A 22,500-nucleotide genomic window follows, 5' to 3' on the forward strand; every position below is an offset into this window, starting at 1 on the left:
GGAGGAGGTCAGAGAACTGGCAGTGCGGTGCCAGGACAACAACCTCTCCCTCAATGCGAGCAAGACAAAGGAGCTGACTGGACTACAGGAAAAGGTGGCCCGAACACGCCCCCATTAACATCGACAGGGCTGTAGTCGAGCTGGTCGAGAGTTTCAAGTTCCTTGGTGTCCACATCACCAACAAACTATCATGGTCCAAACATACCAAGACAGTCGTGACGAGGGCACGACAAAACCTTTTCCCCCTCAGGAGACTGAAAAGATTTGGCATGGGTCCCCAGATCCTCAAAAGGTCCTACAGCTGTACCATCGAGAGCATCCCAACCGGTTGCATCACCGCCTGGTATGGCAACTGCTCGGCATCTGACCGTAAGGCACTACAGAGCGTAGTGCGAACGGCCCAGTACATCACTGGGGTCAAGCTTCCTGCCATCCAGGACCTATATAATAGGCAGTGTCAGAGGAAAGCCCATAAAATTGTCAGAGACTCCAGTCGCCAAAGTTATAGACTGTTTCCTCTGATACCGAGCGGCAAGCGGTACCGGAGAGCCAAGTCTAGGACCAAAAGGCTCCTCAACAGCTTCTACCCCCAAGCCATAAGACTGCTGAACAATTAATAAAATCACCACTGGACAATTTACATTGACCCTCATTTTTGTACAATGCTGCTGCTACTGTGTATTATCTATGCATAGTCATTTCACCCCTACCTACATGAACAAATTACCTCAACTAACCTGTACCCCCGCACACTGACTCGGTAACGGTACTTCCTGTATATAGCCTCATTATTGTTATTCTTATTGTGTTACTTTTTATTATTATTTTTTACTTTAGTCTATTTGGTAAATATGTTTCTTAACTCTTCTTGAACTGCACTGTTGGTTAAGGGCTTGTAAGTAAGCATTTTACGGTAAGGTCTACACTTGTTGTATTCGGTGCATGTGACAAATAAAGTTTGATTTGATTTGATTCCAAATTGTTTTGGCTGTAGTCTATTGGCTGTGGGTGCATGTGTCTGTGTACCTGTGTGTGTATGTATGACCATATAACTAGAGTATATACATAGATGAAGTCAATCTGGGGATACTAGATCTTGCTTTTTGTACCCCGCAATACCAGATAGGTCTACTCAAGTTTTCCATCCAGTTGCCCACTTTAAATTAAGAAGAGAGAGCAAGAGCACACTCTTGCTCCAATGCAATATTTTATTCAAACTTTCAGCAGCAAGCTTCCTTTGTCTGGGGTTTACTGTGAGAGGTCACTTTATAAAACTATAACAACACAGGGCGAGACCCAGATGCAGACACCGGAGGCAAATGGTTTGAGTCTCTGATATTTATTGAAAAACAAGGGGCAAGCAAGAGGCAGGTCGAGGACAGGCAGACGTTCATAAACCAGGTCAGAGTCCAGGAGGTACAGGGCGGCAGGCAGGCTCGAGGTCAGGGCAGGCTGAATGGTCAGGCAGGTGGGTACAGTGTCAGGGCAGGCAAAGGGTCAAAACCAGGAGAACTAGAAAAAACTGAGACTAGGAAAAACAGGAACACGGGGAAAAACGTGTGACAAAAACGGCATATATGTAACGCCCTGGCCATAGAGAGGGGTTTTTGTTCTCTATTTTGGTTAGGCCAGGGTGTTACATGGGTGGGCGTTCTATGTTTATTTTTCTATGTTGGTTTGTTTCTTTGGTTGGCCGTGTGTAGCTCCCAATCAGGAACAGCTGTAGTTCGTTGTTGCTGATTGGGAGTCATACATAGGCAGCCTGTTTTTCCTTTGGGGTTTGTGGGTGATTGTTTTCTGTTGAGAGTTTTTCCTGACAGGACTGTTTTGCTGTCGTCTTTGGTTTATTTTTGTAAAGTGTTCTCTTTTTCTATTAAATTTCTAAGATGAACACACATCCTCCGCTGCACCTTGGTCTCATTACGATGACACCCGTTACAATATACAGTATCTGATAGGCCTTCCCACTTCCTCTGCCACGAGGCACTGGATATCCAATATTACCCCAAGATACTGTACCATCGATTTCTCCTATAGATCTACTGAGTATCATATTGTGAATACTGGATACCTCTATACCAATAACTTGAATCAACTGATACTCAGTGACTGACTTAGACTGAAATTTTGAGTGCAGGTACAGTTTATATTTAGCTGCAGGAGCTCAAACAGTAGAACATTTGAGGTGCCGGTACTCAGCTCCGGTGAACTCCTGCCCAAGTCAAGCACTGCTGATACTGTATACCTCTATACCAGCATCATGAATCAACTGGTACTGGATACCTCTATACCAGCATCATGAATCAACTGATACTGGATACCTCTATACCAGCATCATGAATCAACTGGTACTGGATACCTCTATACCAGCATCATGAATCAACTGGTACTGGATACCTCTATACCAGCATCATGAATCAACTGATACTGGATACCTCTATACCAGCATCATGAATCAACTGGTACTGGATACCTCTATACCAGCATCATGAATCAACTGGTACTGGATACCTCTATACCAGCATCATGAATCAACTGATACTGGATACCTCTATACCAGCATCATGAATCAACTGGTACTGGACACCTCTATACCAGCATCATGAATCAACTGGTACTGGATACCTCTATACCAGCATCATGAATCAACTGATACTGGATACCTCTATACCAGTATCATGAATCAACTGATACCGGATACCCCTATACAAGCATCATGGATCAACTGATACCTATCATAACACAAGGCGAGACCCAGATGCAGACACAGGAGGCAGATGGTTGGAGTCTTTCAAAATGTATTAATCCAATAGGGTAAGACAAGTGTCACGCTCTGACCTTAGAGAGTCTGTTTTATTCTCTATTTGGTTAGGTCAGGGTGTGACTTGGGTGGGCAAATCTATGTTTATATTTCCTTGTTGGCCTGGTATGGTTCCCAGTCAGAGGCAGCTGTTTATCGTTGTCTCTGATTGGGGATCATACTTAGGCAGCCCTTTCTCCCACCTGAGATTGTGGGATCTTGTTTTTGTGTAGTGCCTGTGAGCACACCATTACTTTACGTTTCGTTTGCATTTGTTTTGGTGAGTTTCATTTATTAAATCATGTGGAACTCTACGCACGCTGCGCCTTGGTCCATTTCTAACGACGAGCGTAACAGCAAGAGAATAGTCGTGGACAGGCAAAAGGGTCAAAACCAGAAGGTACTGAAGTGCAGGCAGAATCAAGGTCAGGGCAGGCAGGATGATCAGGCAGGCGGGAAAGTAATCCAGAGTCAGGCAGGGTTCAAAACCTGGAATACTATCAAAAAGAGAATAGCAAAAGGAGAACTTGAAAAACACGCTGGTTGACTTGACTAACATACAAGGCGAACTGGCACAGAGAGACATGTATCACAGGAAAAAATACACTGGGGAATATAAGTGACACATGGAGGGGGTGGAGACAATCACAGGAACAGGTGAAACATATCAGGGCGTGACAGATACCTATATACCAGCATCTTGAATCAACTGATACTGGATACCTCTATACCAGCATCATTAATCAATACTGTCACTGTCCTACATGGATGAAATGCATCCAAGGTGGAGTTTGCGCAGCAGGTTTTCTACATGTCCCAACAGGTGCTCACTGATGTTTTGACAAAACAAATCGATTCGTTTTTCTTCCAGGCAGGAGAACACCGCATTGATGACCCAAGCTTACCCACACACACTCCCTCTGCAGCTACACACACACACACACACACACACACACAGACACACACACACACAACCACACACTTTATCAGTCCATCTATCCCTTGACTCACACCTGCGAACACACAGTCGAGTTTAGATTGCATTTGTGGTAGTGAATGGATTGAGATAACCGCCCGCATAGCCCATACCATGTATCAACTGTTTTGAGACCTGTATGCCTGTATAATACAATCCAGCATTATTATCATTACACCACTCCATTATAACTAGGTCGAGTTACTTCCATCTCATGAAAGGTACATTTCTTTGTCCTATTGAAAAGCACTAGAGAAAGGCAATCCATTAAGTTTTGTTCTACCACTTCAATAGAACTGGAGGTGTAGTGGCACTGCAGGCTCCCTGGTACAACCAGTGGTGTTCACTAAATAACCCCTGATTGGAGTGACTCATCAGTGTGGCCTCAGTGTTCAAGAGCAAAAATGTAGCGAGAGCGGGGTTACCGAGCGCCTTGAGAGGTCACAAGGAATAACACTTGTCAAACAAAACTGGATGAAGCCAAGTGATGCTGAAGTGCGTCAGTGGAAGCAAACATTCTTAAAGGCTTTTCATTATAACCATTGAAATTACCACAAGGAGTACATCCTTGGGTTTGTAGCTTTGTGGCCATGTGAGTGCATAAAGCCATAGGCCATTTCAATCCTTTTTTCATTAAAGAAAGAACAGTAGTTTACCATAAGGATTGGTGGTCAGCATGAGATCTGACTCTGAGTGATTCCCGAGGGGAAGAGGAGGAGAGAAGTGGAGGAGAGGAGAAGTGAAGCTGTGAGTTGAAACTGAATAATGATGTAGAAAGATGATGTCTCTGGACCACATGATGAGTACAGCTATTAGCCGCAGTCTGTCATCTACTCAGGTAACAGCAGAGGTCTACTATCACTTTCAGTTTAAAATCTCATTTTTTTGCAGTCTGAAATCAACCTCTCAGCCCTCCCTTAGTATATTCTTCTATTTCCGCTCTCTTCAATACAGATCTGATGGGACTTGGTAGGTCTGTAGTCAATATGAAGATGCATGGCTTCAGCTGACTTTCCAATGGTTTCAACACATTAGCTAATGATGCTCTAAGTAACTGATCTATTGACTGATTCCACTAAAAGCATTGCTCTGAAAAACCAGTTGGAACAAACTGAGCAGCGAAGCCACACTAGCAGACCCAACAGTGACATTGTGACATAACCTAGCCCCTGTGGTCAGAACTCAGAACACTGACTGACATGGAGCTAATGAGCAGCCAGCCAGCCGCCCGCTACCAAAACAACACGCTATTATACCCACAATGCCCTTCACAAGCCCACTCTCTCTTCTCAGGGCCAGGACCTCAGATAACCAGCTGGACCCTTATGAAGACCAGTATGGAACCAAATGATAAACTGCCAATTAATGTCTGTTTTTTTAATTTCTAATATAGAAATCCCATTACAATAAAGGCTGTTTAATCTTGGGGTGATTTGGATAGTCATGGAATTTTTTCAATTAGGCTTGGATGTTCTGTAGTCCTCCTCCCAGAGTGAACCCTTTCAACATGACTCTCTCACCACATTAGGACTACCCATTCTCTCCTCCTATAACTGAAATTAGACTCATGAACCTCTCTATGTCTTTACCCAAGTGATCCCAGTGACCAGCCGTTTCCAATCCATCCAGAGATAATGGAACTCTCTGGGCTGTAACCATTGATGCTACTACTGTAGGCCTGTATGCCACGGTTGTCATGGGCGTCGTAAGGATAGGACCAAAGCTCAGCGGGTAAAGTGCTCATACTTAATTTATTTGATGAAAACACTTAAACAAAATAAACGTACAACGAAAAACAGTTCCATAAGGCACACAGGCTATACAGAAAATAACCACCAACAAAATACAAGTGAAACAAACCTCAACTAAATATGGCCTCCAATTAGAGGCAACGACAACCAGCTGCCTCTAATTGGAGGTCCTATCAAAAACCCAACATAGAAATAGAAAACTAGATTTAAACATAGAAATAGAAAACATAGAACCTAAACCAAAAACATAGAAACACACAAAACAAACACCCCCTGCCACGCCCTGACCAAACTACAATGACAAATAACCCCTTTTACTGGTCAGGACGTGACAACGGTAACATGGCCTTCCCACCAAACCTATTATCTCAGACTAGGACTGTGTCACCTGAGCACTAAACCGTGTTTAATATTATTCTAAAACCTGATTAAACTGATTAGATACTGATCTGTTCTATGAGTTCTAACAGAGAGAACCACTGCCTACAGTCCTTTATAAACCTATTATACTACTGCAAGTCTGAAGGACACACTACTCTTTAACAGCATATCAACCCCTTTTACACAAACACACACACACACACACACGCACGCACGCACGCACGCACGCACACACACGCACACACGAGACAGTCATAGACACACACAAACACACAGACACACACACACACCCAAAGACCATCCGCTATCTAATTGTAATGACTACATTAACAGAGAAGGCTATTAGCAGCCTTAACTTTACTTTACGGTGGACGGACCACACAACCCAGTCAGGAGGGAGCAGCACGTCACTGGGTGGTGCACCCTAATGCCCATCCACCAATTCCCCCCTCCCTCTAGTCTCTCCCTGAGCACGACATGCCAGCCAGGAGCTGACAGCCAGCTATACAAACATGCCCATTCCTTCTGCTCCATTAGGCAATGAGGAACTGGGCTTTTATATGGGCCGATGGGCTGGACGGCCTCGCATCGTGCTGGTTCCACTGGCAGACAAGAGGCAGCAGGCAGGAATTTGGTGCTGCAGTGCAGTGCAGTACAGTACAGAGAGATATTACACAAAGCCTAATATTAAAGGGTAGAGCAATTAGTGTCCACCTCATCAAGTCAAACTGTAGGATCTTTTGTGCTGATAGGTTTAATTCCTCTGTAGCTCTTACACAAGTTACCTCTGTACTGTGTAGCTCTTACACTAGTTATCTCTGTACTGTGTAGCTCTTACACTAGTTATCCTCTGTACTGTGTAGCTCTTACACTAGTTATCTCTGTACTGTGTAGCTCTTACACTAGTTATCTCTGTACTGTGTAGCTCTTACACTAGTTATCTCTCTGTACTGTGTAGCTCTTACACTAGTTATCTCTGTACTGTGTAGCTCTTACACTAGTTATCTCTGTACTGTGTAGCTCTTACACTAGTTATCTCTCTGTACTGTGTATCTCTTACACTAGTTATCTCTGTACTGTGTAGCTCTTACACTCGTTATCTCTGTACTGTGTAGCTCTTACACTAGTTATCTCTGTACTGTGTAGCTCTTACACTAGTTATCTCTGTACTGTGTAGCTCTTACACTAGTTATCTCTCTGTACTGTGTATCTCTTACACTAGTTATCTCTGTACTGTGTAGCTCTTACACTAGTTATCTCTCTGTACTGTGTATCTCTTCCACTAGTTATCTCTGTACTGTGTAGCTCTTATGGCCCTTAACGGATTAGGTGATTTATTATGATCTAGCCTGGTGAAGACAGGGATCAAGACGTTGCTAGATTATATACAAACCTGGGATCATCTACAGCGTGCTTAGACTGGATGTTGACTTTCTTTTCATTTCATATTTCATTGTGTGTGTGCCAACTACACTGTAGCCCAGTGAATGAACAAACAACATGACCCCCTGTGAAGCTTTAATTAACTGTACAAACTAGAGAGCTGATCGTTAGATCCACTGGCTAATCATGAGTTGTATGCTGCAGGGTTTGGGTTGGTGTCCCTCATGTGAACCCTTTAACATTAGTGAAGCAGTGATTCATACAGCTGGTGGCTGGCTGATGTCTGTGGGTCTCAGCTGGAGAGGTTAGAGCAGTGCTATTCAAACTTTTTCAGCGGGGACCCCATTTATTCAGACAGAATTTCTGGGGACCCCATATATTCAGACAGAATTTCTGGGGACTCCATTTTTTCAGACTCTACTGCAGATCCCCCTTCGCAACACCGACTTTGAATACCACTGTGTTAGAGGCTACAGTACAAGTAAGTTCTACATAGCGCCAATACACCACATAACATTAATGCTGTACTTGTTACAATACATGATGTCAGTCCTGTTCATGGATAAACGCTGCAAGTAACGGCTCAGCTAACCTCTTCTAAGTAGATGGAGCTAACTGGAAAATCGATGTCGCAGTCAATAGCGTGTTGAGTTACCATGTACAAGTGTGATATGTTGGTTTTATAGGCCCTAACCCTAACCCTAACCCCAGTCGAGTGGTTGTGAGCACCCTTGCTATGTCGCGTGTAATGTGTGTTTTGATCCAACTTGCTTTTACCAGGAGTCTTCTCAGACCTAGCCTTTAATGCTACAGACTAATTGTAGCTTCTGCTGAGAGGAGCGCGGGTGTAGGTCCAATCAGCCGTCAAGTCAGGGGTTCAAGTCCGGCGCTATTATTAGTTACTCTGAGAGATATGGGTTCGGCCCTGATATTCCAGTAGTAGGTTTACTGTGCTCAACAAAAGCTGACCACTCTGTGCTGTAGTTTCTGCAACCTATTGGTTTTTCTACTCTCCCTTAGGAGAGAACACCATTTATCAGCATCCAGAGGAACGTGGACATATCGATGCACAACATGGCTGGGAGTTCTGCTTTTATTACGCTTTAAACTGCAAGGTCAACTTAGAGGAAATATGTGTCAACGCTGCCAAGACCGGCTACATGGAACACATGGCTAGGCACACAGGATTTAGTGTAGAACATTAAGATAAGAGGAGTAGAGAGTGGAGATTCAGTGTAGAACATTGAGAAAAGAGGAGTGGAGAGTGGAGATTCAGTGTAGAACATTGAGAAAAGAAGAGTGGAGAGTGGAGATGTCTCCAAGAGACAGGCATAGGTAAGGCTATATAATATTCATCCTACATCTGAAAGTGAGACGAATGTGTTTTATTCTAACCACTTGACCAGACAAAACCTGGGGCCCTGGTTATAAACTCTAATACTACTTCTACTACTATCACCACCAGACCAAACCTGAGGACCTGGTTATAAACTCTAATACTACTACTACTACTATCACCACCAGACCAAACATGGAGCCCTGGTTATAAACTCTAATACTACTACTACTATCACCACCAGACCAAACCTGGGGCCCTGGTTATAAACTCTAATACTACTACTACTACTATCACCACCAGACCAAACCTGGGGCCCTGGTTATAAACTCTAATACTACTACTATCACCACCAGACCAAACCTGGGGCCCTGGTTATAAACTCTAAACCTACTACTACTATCACCACCAGATCAAACCTGGGGCCCTGGTTATGAACTTTAATACTACTACAATCATCACCAGACACATCCTGGGCCCTGGTTATAAGATCTAATACTACTGTCACCACCAGACCAAACCTGGGACCCTGGTTATAAACTCTAATACTACTACTACTACTATCACCACCAGACCAAACCTGGGACCCTGGTTATAAACTCTAATACTACTACTACTACTATCAACACCAGACCAAACCTGGGGCTGTGTTTATAAACTCTAATACCACTATAACTATCAACACCAAACCAATCCTGGAGCCCTGGTAATAAACTCTAACACTACTACTACTATCATCACCACCACACCAAACCTGGGGCCCTAGATATAAACCCTAATACTACTACTACTCTCACCGCCACACCAAATCTGGGGCTGGAATACAAGCTCTAATACTACTACTGTCAGCACCATACCAATCCTGGGGCCCTGGTTATAAACTCTAATACTAATACTATCACCATCATACCAATCCTAGGGCCCTGGTTATAAACTCTAATAATACTACTATCACCACCATACCAATCCTGGGGCCATTGTTATAAACTCTAATACCACTTCTATCACCACCATACCAATCCTGGGGCCCTGGTTATAAACTCTAATACCACTGCTATCACCACCAGACCAAACCTCGGGCCCTGGTTATAAACTCTAATACTACTACTACTACTATCACCACCATACCAAACCTGGGGCCCTGGTTATAAACTCTAATACTACTACTATCAGCACCATACCAATCCTGGGGCCATGGTTATAAACTCTAATACTACTACTACTATCACCATCATACCAAACCTGGGGCCCTGGTTATAAACTCTAATACTACTACTATCACCACCATACCAATCCTGGGGCCATGGTTATAAACTCTAATACTACTACTACTACTATCACCACCACACCAAACCTGGGGCCCTGGTTTTAATCTCCTATACTACAACTGCTATCACCACCTGACCAAACCTGGGGCCCTGGTTATAAGCTCTAAAACTACTACTACTATCATCACCAGACCTAACCTGGGGCCCTGGTTATAAGCTCTAATACTACTACTACTATCACCACCACACCAAACCTGGGCCCCTGGCTTTAAATTATAATACTACTGCTACTATCACCAACAGACCAAACCTGGGGCCCTCAATATAAACACTAATACTTCTGCTACAATCAAGACCAGACCAGTCCTGATGCCCTGGCTATAAACTCTAATACTATTACTACAATCATCACCAGACCAAACCTGGGGCCCTGGCTTTAAATAATAATACTACCACTACTATCGCCACCAGACCAAACCTTGGACACTGGTTATAAGTTATAATACTACTACTAACACCAGCAGACCAAACGTTGGGCCATGGCTATAAACTCTAATAATGCAACAACTGTCACCTCCAAACCAAACCTGGGGCGCGTGTTATAAACTCTAATACTACTACTACTATCACCACCAGACCAAACTTGGGGCAATGGTTATAAACTCTAATACTACTACTACTACTATCACCACCAGAACAAACCTGGGGCCCTGGTTATAAACTCTAATACTACTACTATCACCACCAGACCAAACCTGGGGCCATTGTTATAAGCTACAATGCTATTACGACTATAACCACCACACCAAACCTGGGGCCCTGGTTATGATTCCTAATACTACCACTATCGTCACCAGACCAATCCTGGGGGCCTGGTTATAAACCCTAATACTACAACTACTCTCACCGCCACACCAAATCTGGGGCTGGAATACAAGCTCTAATACTACTACTATCAGCACCATACCAAACCTGGGGCCCTGGTTATAAACTCTAATACTAATACTATCACCATCATACCAATCCTGGGGCCCTTGTTATAAACTCTAATACCACTTCTATCACCACCATACCAATCCTGGGGCCATGGTTATAAACTCTAATACTACTACTATCACCACCATACCAATCCTGGGGCCCTAGTTATAACCTCTAATACTACTATTATCACCACCATACAAATCCTGGGGCCATGGTTATAAACTCAAATACTACTACTACTATCACCACCACACCAAACCTGGGGCCCTGGTTAAATTTCAAATACCACCACTGTCATCACCAGACCAAACCTGGGGCCCTTGTCATAAGCTATAATTCTTTTACTACTATAACCACCACACAAAACCTGGGGCCCTGGTTATAATTTCTAATACTACCACTATCACCACCAGACCAAACCAGGGGCCCTGTTAATAAACACTAATACTACAACAACTATCACAACCAGACCAAGCCTGGGGCCCTGGCTATAAACTGTAATACTAATACTACTATCACCACCACACCAAGCCTGGGGCCCTGGCTATAAACAGTAATACTAATACTACTATCACCACCACACCAAACCTGGGGCCATGGTAATAAACTCTAATACTACAACTGCTATCACCACCGGACCAAACCTGGGGCCCTGGTTATAAACTCTAATACCACGATAACTATCAACACCAAACCAATCCTGGGGCCCTGGTAATAAACTCTAAAACTACTACTACTATCACCACCAAACCAATCCTGGGGCCCTGGTAATAAACTCTAAAACTACTACTACTATCATCACCACCACACCAAACCTGGGGCCCTGGTAATAAACTCTAAAACTACTACTACTATCATCACCAAACCAATCCTGGGGCCCTGGTTATAAACTCTAAAACTACTACTACTATCACCACCAAACCAATCCTGGGGCCCTGGTAATAAACTCTAATACTACAACTGCTATCACCACCGGACCAAACCTGGGGCCCTGGTTATAAACTCTAACACTGCAACTGCTATCACCACCACACCAAACCTGGGGCTCTGGTTTTAAACACTAATACTACTACTACTATCACCACCGGACCAAACCTGGGGCCCTGGTTATAAACTCTAACACTGTAACTGCTATCACCACCACACCAAAGCTGGGGCTCTGGTTTTAAACACTAATACTACTACCACTATCACCACCAGACCAAACCTGGGGCCCTGGCTATAAACTCTAAAACTTCTGCTACAATCAAGACCAGACCAGTCCTGATGCCCTGGCTATAAACTCTAAAACTTCTACTACAATCAACACCAGACCAATCCTTGGTGCCCTGGCTATAAGCTCTAATACTACTACTACTATCATCACCTGACCAAACCTTGGGCCCTGGTTATATTTCTACTTATTATATCACCACCAGACCAAACCTGGGGCCCTGGTTTTAAACTCTAATACTACTATTACTATCACCACCAGACCAATCCTGAGGCCCTTTATAAGTTGTAATACCACTACTACTATCACCACCACAACAAACCTGGGGCCATGGCTATAAACTCAGATACTATGACTACTATCAACACCAGACCAAACCTGTGGCACTGGTTATAAGCTCTAATACTACAACTATCACCACCAGACCAAACCTGGGGTCATGGTTATAAACTCTAATACCACTGCTACTATCACCACCAGAACAAACCTTGGGCCCTGGTTATAAACTCTAATACTACTGGTATCATCACCAGACCAAACCTGCGGCCCTGGCTTTAAATACTAATACTACTACTACTATCATCACCAGACCAAACCTGGGACCCTGGTTATAAACTCTAATACTTCCACTATTACCACCACACCCAACCTGGTTACCTGGTTATAAACTCTAATACCACTACTACTACCACCACCAGACCGACCCTGGATATAAGTTCTAATACTACTACTACTAACACCACCAGACCAAACCTGGGACCCTGGATATATGTTCTAACACTACTACTACTATCACGACCAGACCAAACCTTGGACCCTGGTTATAAGCTATAATACTACTACTACTGTCACCTCTAAACCAAACCTGGGGCCCTGGTTATAAACTCTAATACTACTACTACTATCACGACCAGACCAAACCTGGGGCCCTGGTTATAAACACTAATACTACAACTACTATCACCACCACACCAAACCTGGGGCTCTGTTTATAAACTCTAATACTACTACTACTATAACCACCATACCAAACCTGGGGCCCTGGCTTTAAAATATAATACTACTGCTGCTATCACCAACAGACCAAACCTGGGGACCTGTTTATAAGTTCTAATACCACTACTATTGTCACCAAACCTGTCCTGGGGCACTGGTTTTAAATTCTAACACTAATGCTATCACCACCAAACAAAACCTGGGGCCCTGGATATAAACTCCAATACTAGGACTGCTATCACCACCAGACCAAACCTGGGGCCCTGGTTTTAAAGTCTAATACTACTACTATCATCACCAGACCAAACCTGGGGCCCTAATTACTATCTCTAATACTACTACAACTATCACCACCACACCAAACCTGGGGCCCTAGTTATAAACTCTAATCCTACTACTATCACCACCAGACCAAACCAGGGGCCCTGCTTAAAAACACTAATACTACTACTATCACCACCACACCAAACCTGGGGCCCTGGTTTTAAACTCTAATACTACTACTACAATCACCACCAGACCAAACCTGGGCCCTGGCTAAAAACTCTAATACTACTACTATCACCACCAGACCAAACCTGGGCCCTGCTTAATAACACTAATACTACTACTACTATCACCACCGCACCAAACCTGGGGCCCTTGTTTTAAAAACTCTAATACTACTACTATCACCACCAGACCAAACCTGGGCCCTGGCTATAAACTATAATACTACTACTACTATCATCACCACACCAAACCTGGGGCCCTGGCTTAGAACTCTAATACTACTACTACTATCACCACCAGACCAAACCTGGGGGCCTGGTTTTAAACTCTAATACTACTACTACTATCACCACCACACCAAACCTGGGGCCCTGGCTATAAACTCTAATACTCACTACTATCACCACCAGACCAAACCTGGGGCCCTGGTTATAAACTCTAATACTACTACTATCACCACCAGACCAAACCTGGGGCCCTGGCTATAAACTCTAATACTACTACTATCACCACCTGACCAAACCTGGGGCCCTTGTTATAAACTCTAATACTACTATTATCACCACCAGACCAAACCTGGGGCCCTGGTTATAAACTCTAATACTACTACTATCACACAGACCAAACCTGGGGCCCTGGTTATAAACTCTAATACTACTACTACTCATCACCAGACTAAACATTGGTAGCTGGTTATTATCTCTAATACTACTACTAATATCACCACCACACCAAACCTGGGGCCCTGGTTATAAACTCTAATACTACTATTATCACCACCATACCAATCCTGGGGCCATGGTTATAAACTCTAATACTACTACTATAACCACCATACCAATCCTGGGGCCCTGGTTATAAACTCTAATACTACTATTATCAACACCATACCAATCCTGGATCCATGGTTATGAACTCTAATACTACTACTACTATCACCACCAGACCAAACCTGGGGCCCTGGTAATAAACTCTAATACTACTACTACTATTATCACCACCAGACCAAACCTGGGGCCCTGGTTATAAACTCCAATACTACTACTACTTCACCACCACACCAAACCTGGGGCCCTGCTTATAAACTCTAATACTACTACTACTCACCACCAGACCAAACCTGGGGCCCTGGTTTTAATCTCTAATACTACTACTACTACATCACCACCAGACCAAACCTGGGGCCCTGATTACTATCTCTAATACTACTACTCATCACCACCACACCAAACCTGGGGCCCTGGTTATAAACTCTAAACCTACTACTACTATCACCACCAGACCAAACCTGGGCCCTGGCTATGAACTCCAATACTACTTCTACTACTATAACCACCACAATCAACCTGGGGCCATGGCTATAAACTCTAATACTACAACTACTATCACCACAATACCAAACCTGGGGCCCTGGTTATAAAGTCTAATTCTGCTACTATCATCACCGGACCAAACCTGGGGCCCTGGTTATAAACTCAAATACTACTACTATCACCACCAGACCAAACCTGGGGCCCTGGTTATAAACTCTAATACTACCACTATCACCACCAGACCAAACCTGGGGCCCTGGTTATATTTCTACAACCACTATCCCCACCCGACCAAACCTGGGGCCCTGGTCATAAACTGTAATACTACTACTACTATCAACACCAGACCAAACCTGGAGCCCTGGTTATAAGCTCTAATACTACTACTACTTTTATCACCACCAGACGAAACCTGGGGTCCTGGTTATAAGCTCTAATACCACTACTATCACCACCAGACCAAACCTGGGGCCCTGGTAATAAACTCTAATACTACTACTACTATCACCACCAGACCAAACCTTGGGCCCTGGTTTTAAACTCCAATACTACTACTATCACCACCACACCAAACCTGGGACCCTGCTTATAAACACTAATACTACTACTATCACCACCACACCAAACCTGGGGCCCTGGTTTTAATCTCTAATACTACTACTATCATCACCAGACCAAACCTGGGGCCCTAATTACTATCTCTAATACTACTACTTCTATCACCACCACACCAAACCTGGGGCCCTAGTTATAAACTCTAATACTACAGCTATCACCACCCGACCAAACCTGGGCCCTGGCTATGAACTCCAATACTACTTCTACTACTATAACCACCACAATCAACCTGGGGCCATGGCTATAAACTCTAATACTACAACTACTATCACCACAATACCAAACCTGGGGCCCTGGTTATAAAGTCTAATTCTGCTACTATCATCACCGGACCAAACCTGGGGCCCTGGTTATAAACTCTAATACTACTACTATCACCACCAGACCAAACCTGGGGCCCTGGTTATAAACTCTAATACTACCACTATCACCACCAGACCAAACCTGGGGCCCTGGTTATATTTCTACAACCACTATCACCACCCGACCAAACCTGGGGCCCTGGTCATAAACTGTAATACTACTACTACTATCAACACCAGACCAAACCTGGAGCCCTGGTTATAAGCTCTAATACTACTACTACTTTTATCACCACCAGACGAAACCTGGGGTCCTGGTTATAAGCTCTAATACCACTACTACTATCACCACCAGACCAAACCTGGGGCCCTGGTTATAAACTCTAATACTACTACTACTACTATCACCACCAGACCAAACCTGGGGCCCTGGTCATAAACTGTAATACTACTACTACTGTCACCATCAAACCAAACCTGTAACCCTGTCTATAAACTCTAACACTACTTCTACTACTATAACCACCACAATCAACCTGGGGCCATGGCTATAAACTCTAATACTACAACTACTATCACCACAATACCAAACCTGGGGCCCTGGTTATAAACTGTAATACTACTACTACTATCAACACCAGACCAAACCTGGGGCCCTGGTTATAAACTCTAATACTACTACTACTACTATCACCACCAGACCAAACCTGGGGCCCTGGTTATAAACTCTAATACTACTACTACTACTATCACCACCAGACCAAACCTGGGGCCCTGGTTATAAACTCTAATACTACTACTATCACCACCAGACCAAACCTGGGGCCCTGGTTATAAACTCTAATACTACTACTACTATCACCACCAGACCAAACCTGGGGCCCTGGTTATAAACTCTAATACTACTACTACTACTCACCACCAGACCAAACCTGGGGCCCTGGTTATAAACTGTAATACTACTACTATCACCACCAGACCAAACCTGGGGCTCTGCTTATAAACTCTAATACTACTACTATCACCATCAGACATGCCTGTCAACTATGTTAGAAGGATCAGTTAATCCTACAGCACCCATCCAATCTAAAGTAAAGCATTTATCCCATAATGGATACAAAAGAAGGAAGCCTTGGTCTTAACTACATGTCACTGTATACCTCGTGAACCACGTGACAACCTAGTTACAGTACATAACACTGTCAGAATTGAGAGGTACAGGGGTACATGATTACATGTCAGTTGTTATGACTGCATTGTGTAGGCATTATACAGTGCATTCAGAAATTATTTAGACCCCTTGACTTTTTCCACATTTTCAGCCTAATTCTAAAATGTACTAAATAAAAAGGAATCCTCATCAATCTACACACAAGGTTCACCTTCCAACAGGTCAATTACTCTAACCACATAGCCAAGACAACGCAGGAATGGCTTCGGACAAGTCTCTGAATGTCCTTGAGTGGCCCAGCCAGAGCCCGGACTTGAACCTGAGCGAATATCTCTGGAGAGACCTGAAAATATTTGTGCAGTGACTATCCCCACCCAACCTGACAGAGTTTTAGAGGATCTGCAGAGAAGAATGGAAGAAACACCCCAAATACAGGTGTGCCAAAAAGGTGTGTCATACCCAAGGCTGTAATAACTGCCAAAGATGCTTCAACAAAGTACTGAGTAAAGGGTCTGAATACTGTAAATGTTAAAAAAATAATAATATTTGCCAATATTTCTAAAAACCTGTTTTTGCTTTGTCATTATGGCGTATTGTGTGTAGATTAATGAGGGGAGAAAAACAATTTAATCAATTTTAGAATAAGGCTGTAACGTAACAAAATTTGGAGAAAGTCAAGGGGTCTGAATACTTTCCGAATGCACTGTATATATAGGCATTATGACATCCCTTTCACAACACACTGAAACTCACTCCTCCTGTCCTCTCCAGCCTATTCTGGAGCAGAGAAAGGAAAGCAGTGTTATGTTATCTCTGTGGTTCTGCACAGTATTATTTAGTCATCTTAATTCTCAAAGCAGGGCCTTACTAAGCCCATCAGAGTGGTCACACGAAGCAGAGGTCTTTTCCTGCCCCACAGACCCTACAGGCTCCTCTATCCCTCCCCCTCGTTCCTTTTGCATCCCTCCATCTATTTATCCATCCTCCCTCTCTCCTTCTGCATATTCCTCTGCCTCTTTCTCTCTTCCTCTCTCCCCTCCATCCCTCCCTCACTCCATCATCTCTCTCTCTCTACCTCTCCCTCCATCCTCCTCCTCTCTCAGTGGCGGGAGAGAGTTGTGCGTGTGATGGCGTTATTCACAGTTCATTGGTCTATTTGAAGGGACTATCTTGATTGAGCGTTTCCCAGTGCAGGGCAGGGCAGGGTGGATGGGGGACTGTATAAAGATGTGTTGGGAGCCTGTGGAGATGGATGGGCTATGAGAACATGGACACACAGTAGGGTGCTGCCATGTTTGTCAAGCCTATAATCTAAAGACAACATTGTAAACTGGAAACAATGGCACACACAAGAGGGAAACTGACACTATGGACACTCGGAAGCATGCAGGAGAGATTTTAGCTCTTTGAGAGGCTCAGTCTGTTGGAAATATTGGACATAGAAACAGTAGGCTAGCACAGATGAGTGAAATTGATAGTAAACTGGACACTGGAAAGCAAGTGGATAAGCCCCAGAGCTAGCCAGACAGAGAAAAACAGAATCAATCATGCTCTCGCTCGCTCTCTCTTCTCTCTCTCCCCCACCCTCCCAACCTCTCTCTCTCTCTCTCTCCCCCACCCTCCCAACCTCTCTCTCTCTCTCTCCCCCACCCTCCCAACCTCTCTCTCCCACCCTCCCAACCTCTCTCTCTCTCTCTCTCTCTCTCTCTCTCTCTCTCTCTCTCTCTCTCTCCCCCACCCTCCCAACCTCTCTCCCCCCACCCTCCCAACCTCTCTCTCTCTCTCTCCCCCCACCCGCCCAACCTCTCTCTCTCTCTCTCCCCCACCCTCCCAACCTCTCTCCCCCCACCCTCCCAACCTCTCTCTCTCTCTCTCTCTCTCTCTCTCTTTCTCTCTCTCCCTCCCTCCCTCCCTCTCTCTCCCTCCCTCCCTCCCTCCTCCCTCTCTCTTCCCCTCTCTCTCTCTCTCCCCCTCTCTCTCCTCCCCCTCTCTCTCCTCACCCTATCTCTCTCTTCTCTCCACATTCTGGTCTTCATCTTTCTCTCTCTCTAATAAATGCATGCACTGACAAAGAACCCAAAACAGCTCTGAGAAGCAAAAATACACATCACTAATTAGTCCAAATTAACCCCAGGCAGACTTACAGTAGACGCTCACACATCACACACACAACCCACACACACACACACAAACAACACATACACATAAATGCAGTTCCTACTGTCACACCACTCTGATTCTGCTGCAACTCTTACACACACACACACACACACACACACACACACACACACACACACACACACACACACACACACACACACACACACACACACACACACACACACACACAGTGCCTCCACCTGAGGCAGAAAAGGCAACCAGAGTCACGTCGCTTTGAAGGCAGTGTAAAACCAACGCTGCGGAAAAATACTATGGCTAGGAAACGGAGCATGACATTAACTAAGCACGGACAGACGATTCACACATGTACATATAAACAGTCACACACACCACAGAGAAAGAAGAGTCTTACTTACAGAATGAGTCAGACGATATCAGAAGCGGTGTACCATATATGTGTGTAGTTGCCAGTCAGCACAGCCCTCGACAGGCATGGAGTTAGAATCCACTGGTGGGGTGGGGGGTGGGGGGCGGAGGGACGAGGGGGTGAGGTCGAAGGGGATGCGTTTTTTCGTGGAGGGGGGGACTTCTGGGGCTGTCACAGCATTCCGGATTGTCTCCGTGAAGGGGTGGGGGGCTGAGAGAGAGAGAACATAGAAAGATGGAAGACTCCGGTACTTGGACTGTGATAGCTAGGCAACAATATTCCTTTTGGAGGTGAGGAGAAAAAGCAACAACTGAGGATAGAAAAAATCTTCAGACACCCTCAACAAAAGTAGAAAGTAAAAGACAGAAGGAGAAAAAGAAAGGGTATTGTGCTGTCTTCTTCCCTTTCTTTATCTCTCTCCCTCTCTTCAGTAGAGCTATAGATGCGGAAGGAGCCTCTTGGTCAAATGAAACACGAGGGTTGAAAAATGAATTTTTTTCAATCCAAAAGGGCCCCCCTCCTTCCCTTTCTCTCTCTCCTTCCCTCGTTTCCTTCCCTCTGGGCCGGCAGAAGGCCTCGACGGCTCCGAGTACCGTTGTCTAAATCCAATCCCTCTCCCAGAAGAAGAGGAGGAAACAGAAGAGAAATTGACAAGCAGATGGAGAGGATTTCAGACACCTGCTCTATATCCCTCTCCTTTCCACTGTCTACTTTTCTCTTTCCTTCCCTCTCTCTCTCACTCTTGCTGTCACTACCTCTATCTAACCTGTCCTTCCCTCCTAGTAGCAGTCCCCCTACCTGTTTGTTTGTTTCTGTCTAGTCTTGCCAGCGGAGGCTGAGGCTGAGGGGGATGCAGTCAGATCCTCTAATTGCTGCGTCGCTCGCTCTCAGTCCCCGTCAGGCAGACAGGCAGCCCCAAACCCAACACAGGACTTACTGCTTCTCTCTTCTCTACCCCTATCGCTCTCTCTCTCTCTCACACACACAGTCTGGAATGACAATGATGAGTGTCTGCTTGTAATGCTTGTTTATAATGCCTCCCAGTTTACTGTCTGTCTGTTTAAGAGCCATCCAGTTCCGGTCCAGGGGTGTACAGCGGGACCTTTTACCCCCCTCTAGTGCTCAGCTGCCCCCCCTGGTCAGAATTCTGCCTCATTTTCTGCCTCTTCCATCGTGCAACCAACCAGCCAACCAACCAGCCAACCAACCAGTCAACCAGCCAACCAACCAATCAGCTTCCAGCAGATCTCAGAGACAGACAGGCTAAATTAGGCTGAGGCAGGAAGTCTCCAGAAGGATTCTGACAAATCTCAGTTAATTATCTCGCTTTCTTTATCTCTTCTCTCTCTCTCTCTCTCTCTCTTTTTCTCTCTACCTGTTTCCCTATCTCCTTCTCTTCTCCGTTCTCTCTCTCCTTCCTCGTTATCTATTCAGGGCCGTTTGTCCCTCTTCTCTCTCTGTCACCAAGGGAGAATCAGGAAGAATGGACTTGTTTCATAGTATATTCCTCCTCACTGGATGAAGAGATGAGGGGAAAGGAGGAAGACCAGAAAAAGGGAAATTGGAGGGGAAATTGTTCCTTTAAAAAATAAGCCCCCAAACAAATCAGAAGGCGGGATTCCCAAGGGGGGACTGTCAATTACTTGGTTCTGCTGAGGAACCGGTCTGGAACAGACGCAGAACTTTGAAGTGAACAGAGTAAAGTCTCATAATCTAGACAGGATGTACAGCCGATAAATCCACCCATGTACCACAATCTCATGTAGTTTTCTGGAGGAGCATCACAGTTGAGTATTTCCTTCCAGGGACACACGTCCCCCGAAGCTCAAGGTCCTCTACAAGCTGTTGCGCTGGCATCAACACCCCAAACCTCTAGGTTTCATGAAATCCCATTGGATGCGGTTGTAATCAGAAGAGTGCATTGTACACATCTCTCACTGGAACAATTGTAGCACTGGTGGTTGTGCTCCTGGTGGGGGGGTTACTCTGCAGGGGTAGAGAGGTGGTCAGTATTGGGGTGCTGGATGCTAGCAGTTCGTCTTTATTCCCCATAGTGGGAACTGTGACTCCTGACTGACAAGGAAAGGATTCAGAAAGGTAGAGATAATTCCACTAGGTTTCAGCCCTGTAGGAGAGAGAGAGAGGGAGAGAGAGGGAGAGAGAAAGAGAGAGCATGTGAGACTTGGTGACATTTGTGTCATTCTGGCTTATCACGCACGCATTCTCCTCCTCGTCCGACTCAACTCTGCCTGTCTTCCTCCTGTCTAGTCTGTCCTTGTCACTCTTCCACTGACTTTACCTTTCGTTCCCCTCTTCACCTCTTCCCTTCATTCCCTTCCCTCATCTCTCTCTCTGCAGCTCAATCTCCCCCCTAAATGGTCTCGCCACTGTCTCCTCTACTATAGCCTTTCATTCCCTTACATCTATCTTAGTTATCACAGTCTCCTCTCTCCTTTTATTCCTGCTATCTTTCACAGTCCCTCGATGTATATCTGTCCATCTTTCTATACAGCATCTGAGTAGATCTGTACTTTAATAACCGCTTAAGGATCCGCCCCTTTTTTTCAATTTTCACCTAAAATGACATATCCAAATCTAACTGACTGTAGCCCTGAAGTGAGGATATGCATATTCTTGGTACCATTTGAAAGGAAAGACTTTGAAGTTTGTGGAAATGTGGAAGGAATGTAGGAGAATATAACACATTAGATCTGGTAAAAGATAATACAAAGAAAAAAACAACAGGTTTGTTTGGTATTTTTTTGTACCATCATCTTTGAAATGTAAGAGACAGACCATAATGAATTATTCCAGCCCAAGTGTAATTAAAATGTGGGCCACTAGATGTCAGCAGTGTATGTGCAAAGTTTTACACTGATCCAATGAACCATTGTATTTCTGTTAAAATGTTTGTATCAAGACTGCCCAAATGTGCCAAAAGACTTTATTAATAACTTTTCATGTTCAAAAC

The 22,500-nt window shown here is 44.5% G+C and overlaps 1 protein-coding gene across 3 annotated transcripts in view; it reads right to left on the reverse strand.

Annotated features, from left to right (window-relative positions):
* LOC106589065 (glutamate receptor ionotropic, kainate 5) overlaps positions 1–22,500 on the reverse strand; it is a 170,642-nt gene that overhangs the window by 74,287 nt on the left and 73,855 nt on the right. The window contains exon 1 of one of the 3 annotated variants that reach the window (XM_045718719.1): positions 19,519–19,611. The exons of the other annotated variants lie outside the window; for them this stretch is intronic. The gene's annotated coding sequence lies outside the window, so the exon portion shown is untranslated. Of the gene's footprint in view, positions 1–19,518; positions 19,612–22,500 lie in introns of those variants that run through there. 3 annotated transcript variants of the gene reach the window in all.

This window comes from Salmo salar, chromosome ssa05 (genome assembly GCF_905237065.1).
Source record: "Salmo salar chromosome ssa05, Ssal_v3.1, whole genome shotgun sequence".
NCBI lineage: Eukaryota > Metazoa > Chordata > Actinopteri > Salmoniformes > Salmonidae > Salmo > Salmo salar.